Genomic DNA, 7,726 nt, shown 5'->3' with positions numbered 1-7,726 from the left:
ATCCTCAACGTCTTGACTTCATGCACACCGAGTTTGGCGATGATCGAAGGAATTCCCTAGGAGAAGTGTTTCAAATTCCTGAGGATGCGTTTCCAAACAACCCTAAATAGCCGACTTCCTGTTGGGCTGGCGTAAAACTTAGAGGGCGAAAGTTGTTCAGCCCGATGACATCTATAAGTGTACTGAGTTTCAGATTATTGCATGCAAGCGTGTTTGATATATGGACAAGTGTTCAAACCCCATTCCAGGGGGTGCTGTCGAGCCCCCCTGCCACGCCCGGGTACCAGCTTCAGCCCGGCCCTGATGGCCGCGGGTTCTGACCCGTGTGCAAAGTTTCAAGAGTTTTCGAGCACGTTAAGGGCCCGAAAAGTGCCCAAAATGTAAAAAAAAATAAAAATATAGCTGCGAGCAGCGATTACGGGCCCAAGCCGGTGGCACCGCAACCCCGGTGCCTTTAGTTACCTAAAGGCACCGGAGTGGCGGTGCCGCCGGCTTTGGCCCTTCATCACTGCTCGCAGCTATATTTATATAGACGGTTTCAACGGCAACAACATAAACAAACGTTACTGCGCATGCGCGCTTTTGTGGCCCAAACTTAACTTCCGGTAGAGTCAATAACAACAGAGTTCATCTGTAGAAACCATAGACTTTTTCTGAGAAAAAAGTCAGAATTGTGAGATAAAAAGTCTCAATTCTGTCTTTTTTTCTCGCAATTGCGACTTTATTTCTCAGAATTGCAACTTTATTTCTCACAATTCTGACTTCTTATCTCGCAATTATGAGATAAAAAGTCTCAATTATTATTATTTTTTTATTCTTCATGGCCGGAAACAAGCTTCCATAATTATCTGTTGCTTATCATGAGTTTGTTACCTGTAACGAAGTGAGTGCTACAGATCCTTGAATTCTTGCCTGGCTGCCAAGCCTCTCATCGCACAGCGGTGATCCACGCTCGCCGTCTCCCTTCGTTTTTAGGAAAACGAAATTTTTTATTTTTGATAAGGTATTTGTCCCAGAGCCTCAGGTTGCATCCCACAACACAACAACCTGAGCCCAACTTCAGTCTGCTCATCACCTTAATTTTCACTGCGTTTGTAGTCGGCGCCATATTACCAGAGAATGATATTATGATATTATGATATTACCGGTTAACAAACACAGACCGGAAGTTAACTTCGGGCCAGCGCGTAACCCGGGCAACGCGCGTGCGTTCGATGAAACCGTCTATATATATATATATATATATATATATATATATATAAACAAGCCGGTGGCACCGCCACCCTGGTGCCTTAAGGGTTACTGTGCATGACGGGTAATAACTTAACCCCGCTTTGACTGTTGAGAAGATGTGTGCTGTAGAGCTTGCATTGGTGTGGGCTCTGCAAAAGTGTGCATTGAGGGCACATATCATATGCGTGAGCAAACTTCTGAATCCTAAAATGAAAAATGAGACACCCTACGGTCTCATGGACTTAATGGACACATGAAATAAGTACACAAGATTGAAAGTTATATGAAGTGTGCCAAGACAGAATATTACTTGCCTGATCTGATTAGAAAAATTGTTTGTGTGTGTGTGTGTGTGTGTGTGTGTGTGTGTGTGTGAGACGTGATTGAACAATGTAGACATAAAAACATACTCCGTCCTTTTGTTCATACAGGACATTATTCAAACTGCAAACTGTTTACTTATATTTGTATACAATCGCAATAAAACACAACATTGTGCTTTTGTCAAACTGTAAACTACAAATGTCACCCAACCAAAATCTCTTACACACACACACACACACACACGTAGTTTAAAAGCTAAAAAAATCTTTTGGACATTCATCATATTGCATTGGTTTTCATTTCTTGTTCTCGAACAGAGCCCTAATCTGTTTATTTTTTCAGTTACACATTCTACATTGATTAAAAAAGAAAAATCAAATGTGTTTTTATTATATACAGAAATAAATAATCTATCATTCAGATGAGAATAAAGTTAGTGTTAGTTTAAATTTTAAGGAAAACAAATAGGCTATATGATCTGATATATAGCACATTCATTTAAAATTCATTCAGGTTCAATTACCAAACATACAAATCTTAATGTAATTTAAAGCAAACAATACATTTAAAATATATGGGTTGTATGCTATTTTTTTATATAAAAAGATATATATCCAAAAAGACAAGGCCTAAACTTTAACAAGGGTTAAACAATCACTGTAACAGACACAATCACACACACACACACAAGTCAAATCACTTACATTTTAGATGCAATATTGACTTTTTTCTGTTTCAGCAGCGAAAATAGTTAAACAAAGATCACAGCAGAACCATCGAGCATCTCACAGCAACGCGTTCTCATTACTGAATGATTCAGCATTTTGAACGAATCGGTTGACTCAAAGATTCAATGACCAATCCATAAACATGTCTCATTCATGAATGACTCAGCCGTTCAAACGAATTGTTTGAACGAATGAATCAATGACTCGCTCATTAAGACGGTCGCCTGGCGACACCTAATGACGGTTTAGTGTTATGTTTAAAAGTATCATTCTTCCCAACGATTTTTAATTGACTTATATTTAAAACAATCTCATAACATTATTTAATGCATTGTTATTTTTCAGTGTAAACGATTTAATTTGATCAGCCCTACCTAGGGTAAAAGCCATATAGTGTCTTATCATTCTAAATAATTGAATTTATTGATCAAATTTACAAATTAAAAATGAAAGATGAAGCATACATTTAATAAGACTGGACCGGGGTGCCCTGCATATATTACAATTTGCAGATTTAAATATACCATTGCCCCCCACCGTCAATTTGATGTGTGTGTGTGTGTGTGTGTGTGTGTGTGTGTGTGTGTGTGTGTGTGTGTGTGTGTGTGTGTGTGTGTGTGTGTGTGTGTGTGTGTGTGTGTGTGTGTGTGTGTGTGTGTGTGTGTGTGTGTGTGTGTGTGTGTGTGTGTGTGTGTGTGTGTGTGTGTGTGTGTGTGTGTGTGTGTGTGTGTGTGTGTGTGTGTGTGTGTGTGTGTGTGTGTGTGTGTGTTTAATAAAATCATTTAGTCACTACAATTAAAACCTGAACGGGTTTGCTTACTAAATTGTGAGCTGAACGAAAGTTGCAGCAAAGATCAGCAACCGGAGTCAAATTTCATTAATCACGAGTTGAGAGTGAGCGTCTCTCTCTGCTGTGTTATGCTGCATCACACGGGCATTCATAACGCTGCGCGTCCACGACGATGAGCGAGCAGAACAGAGTGAACGTTTTTTAGTTCATTCCTACTTCCATAGGAATTCCCTCGAGCGCTCTGCACGTGCCACCATTATCAATGTCCGTGTGGACGTCCGCGATCGAACAGTGGAAACATTGGCTACTCCGTCATTTTATTCAAGAAGATCATTCAAACTGCTAAGTGTTTACTTATTTTGGGATACTCGCAATCAAACACAACATTGTGATTTTGTAAAATACATTCAAGAAATCCGCCCCCGAAATGGGGCTTCTTTTAAAATGAAACGAAAATGCTCACAGCTGCACGTCTTGTGGAGACGTCCGTTACTCTCGATTTCAAGTTAGCAATTTTAAAGCCCCCAGCGGAGTCACGGTGGGAAAATATTCCCATAGTAGCATCCCTACAATTTAATACAATTGGCCTACCTGATTTTGAACACAAGAGGGCAGTAAAGCACTATGAATGATTTTTATTTTTTTATTTTTTTGGCTAAACAACCATTCTGGCTGTTTTTAAACTTAAACATAAATCTTAAATTGAAAAAAAGGAATACAATGGGTTTAGTTCTAATATTAGTATAATTTTATAGAAAAATAAATGGTGTATAATTACATTTTAGAAAGATATGAGACATTTCCTGATTCTTTTTTTGACATAATCCCTCGCCATAGCAAAACCGTTTGAGATATTCAATATCCGTTCACAATTTAGCATCTTTAATGTATTTTCATCAAGTTGAAAAAGTTTTGTAACTGTAGATGAAACTAACCCCCCCCCCCCACACACACACACACTTTTGTCACAAAAGGTGGCGCTACTGAGTCCCTGCACCACGCCCGTTTCTGAAACTTTGCACATGTATACTGGCTAATAAATGTGATCTGTCTGTCGAGTTTCATGCAATTTTAAGCAATTTCAGGCATGCTAAAAGTATCAAAAGCTTCCAAAAAGAATATTAAAGTTTGATGCGTTGCCATGGCAACAGTATCTAAGATATCAATAATTCTTTCGCATGTCTACATCTGGCGTGTGTCTACATTATACACATAAAGTTTGAAGCAAATCGGGTAAAAATAAGAGGGTGATTTAAAAGCATTTTGAAAGTGACACACTTCCTGCTGCCGGTTGGTGGCGCTATAACTTTGACTCACAATAGTCACATCCATGTGATCGGCATCTTACAACGAACACACTGCTGAAGTTTCATCAAGATCAGTTTAATGTATGCAGAAGTTATAACACACTTCCTGTTTCTTGTTTCTCGCCATAAGTTCGTTTCCTCGCCACGGCCAAACCGTTCGAGATATCAAAAATCCGCTGGCAATTTTTCATCCTCAGTGTCTTGACTTCACGCTGACCGAGTTTCGTGCCTTGTGTTTGAATTCTCTAGGAGGAGTATTTCAAATTCCATTGCATGCGTTTTCCAAACAACCCCTAAATAGACGACTTCCTGTTGGGCTGGGGTAAAAAGTAAGACCATGAAGGATATATGAACCGATGAGATCTATATGTGTACCGAGTTTCATATTATTACATGCAGGCGTGTTTGATTTATGGACCAAGTGTTCAAACCCCGTTCCAGGGGGTGCTGTCGAGCCCCCCTGCCACGCCCGGGTACCATCTTCAGCCCGGCCCCTGATGGCCGCGGGTTCTGACCTGTGTGCAAAGTTTCAAGAGTTTTTTGAGCACGTTAAGGGCCCCAAAAGTGCCCAAAAGGTAGTAAAAATAATAATAATAATAATAAATATAGCTGCGAGCAGCGATTACGGGCCCAAGCCGGTGCACCGCAACCCCGGTGCCTTTAGTTACCTAAAGGCACCGGGGTGGCGGTGCCGCCGGCTTTGGCCCTTCATCGCTGCTCGCAGCTATATTTATATATATATATATATATATATATATATATAAAAAGTCGGTGGCACCGCCACCCTGGTGCCTTTAGGGTTATTGTGCACAATGTGACACAAAATATCTGCTCGCTATCTGCCGAACGGCTCTGGTAGTTCCGCTTCAGCACTGATGATGTTGTAGAAATAGTGCGCTCTGGTTGGTCTGGATTATTCTGGATTCTTTATTTTATACAGAAATAAGTTATTTATAATTCAGATGAGAATAAAGTTAGTGTTGATTAAAATGAAGGAAAACAAATATATTGATCTGAAATATAGAACATTAATTTTACATTTATTTAGGTTCAATTACCAAACATACAATCTTAATTTAATTTAAAGCAAACAATACATTTAAAAATATATTGGTTGAAATGCACTTTAAAAAAAAAAAAAAAAGATATATATCCAAAAAGACAAGGCCTTAAAGGGTTAAACTCTTGTCACTGTAACAGACACAATCTCTCTCTCTCTCTCTCTCCTCTCTCTCTCTCTCTCCTCTCTCTCTCTCTCTCTCTCTCTCTCTCTCTCTCTCTCTCTCTCTCTCTCTCTCTCTCTCTCTCTCTCACACACACACACACACGTCAAGTCACTTACATTTTAGATGCAATATTGAATAAGCAGAAAAAATCGGATTTTCTGCTCTGAAAATATAAATAAGCATAAAAATTGAATAAGCACTTTGAATATTCTAAACAGAATAAGCACTAGTCGCTAATGAATAAGTACTAGTACTTAATGGAATAGATACTAGTATCTAAAAAATAAGTACTAGTAGCATGAAAATAGAGACTAGTAGGTTAAAATGATTAAATGTTAAAACGGCTTGCCATATTGGCTCAGAGAGAGAGAGAGAAAATGACCTTTTAGATACTAGTACCTATTAATAGATACTAGTATTTATTCAATAAATACTAGTACTAAGTCATTAGATACTAGTACCTATTAAATAGATACCAGTACTTATTCATTAGCTACTAATACGCATTCAAAAGAATATCTAAAGAATAAGCACTAGTATCTAAAGAATAGGCACTAGTACTAAAGAATAAGCACTAGTCGCTAATGAATAAGTACTAGTACTTAATGGAATAGATACTAGTATCTAAAAAATAAGTACTAGAAGCATGAAAATAGAGACTAGAAGGTTAAAATGATTAAATGTTAAAACGGCTTGCCAAATTGGCTCAGAGAGAGAGAGAGAAAATGACCATATTCAAACCACCATATTCAACTTCCTCTTGGCCTGAGCTAATGACAGTTAATTAGAAAGTTGTCCGGCTTGATCTGAACAATATGCGTACCGAGTTTTATGATTGTAGGTAAAACTATAAAACTAACCCCCCACTTTTGTCAAAAGGTGGCGCTACTGAGTCCCTGCACCACGCCCGTTTCTGAAACTTTGCACATGTCTACTGGCTAATAAATGCGATCTGTCTGTCGAGTTTCATGCAATTTTAAGCAATGCTAAGAGTCTCAAGCATCAAAAAAGATTATTAAAGTTTGATGCGTTGCCATGGCAACATTATCTTAGATATTAAACAATCCTTCACAGGTCTACATCTGCCGTGTTTTTACATTATACAGATGAAGTTTGAAGCAAATGAAACTTGTGTAAACTAATGTAAAGGACCTCTTTGAGAGTCTAATATGTACTTTTTATTAAATTAAGTATGAGTTGGGTTATTGGTAAAATATTTGTGTAAATGTTGTAACTTATTCAAATATTTTGTACGTGCTTTTGTTTTGACCGGAAATTTGGTGCACCTGTAATACTGAGATTTGTCCTTTTGGTGACACCGTAGTTTTGCACAAGGGACGATGAACATTTGAGGGTAGCTCAGTAGCTGGCGGTGTGAATGGGGAGCAGCCGTGTGTTTGAGCCTACATGTGTGTATTTTATCTGAGATCTCGTGTTTTATTCATGAACTTGAAATTTGACGCCCGTTTATGACGGAAGAGAGGATTATCAAAATTGTTTGCATTCCTTGGTGAGCGCAGCGAGGTATGATATGTTTTCATTCATTGATCATTCATATACAGCCCATATGTATGGTTTTATTAGCTGTATGATAAATGTTTGTCGATATGTTTGTTTTGTAATGATGTTTGTAACCGTGAAACCAAGTGTGAAATGTTTTCTGTGTATATGTTTTCAATACAGTTTTCACGGTGCTATGGTGATGATGAATAGTTGAGCGTCATGGTTTGGCGAACTTAATAAAGGACACCTTGCATCAGTCGAGACTCTCTTTTTTGGATCCAAGGGCTGCTACAGTTAGGGTTGCCACCTATGTCTGATAAAAAACCGGGACATATTACCCGCCCAACTGGGGGGGGGGGGGGGGGGGGGAGAGAGGGGTGTTTGAAGACCAAAAATGAACGGTTGAACACCAAAATTTAAATTTTAACTGTAGGCCCGCCTATACACCAAATGCTGCGCAAAAATATATCCTATATTCGCGTATTTTCAGATTTTTGTTCATGATTTTTTTTTTGCCCCTTTAATAAGCATTTAAAATATTCACAAATTATATGGATAAAATGGTTTTCTAAGGCCAAACACTATATTTCTAAGGCTATAGATGATTTATAGGCT

This window comes from Rhinichthys klamathensis, unplaced genomic scaffold (genome assembly GCF_029890125.1).
Source record: "Rhinichthys klamathensis goyatoka isolate OS25496 unplaced genomic scaffold, OSU_Roscu_1.1 h1tg000599l_1, whole genome shotgun sequence".
NCBI classification, from domain to species: domain Eukaryota; kingdom Metazoa; phylum Chordata; class Actinopteri; order Cypriniformes; family Leuciscidae; genus Rhinichthys; species Rhinichthys klamathensis.
The sequence above is the reverse complement of the archived record's forward strand: the minus strand, read 5'-3'. Positions refer to the sequence as shown.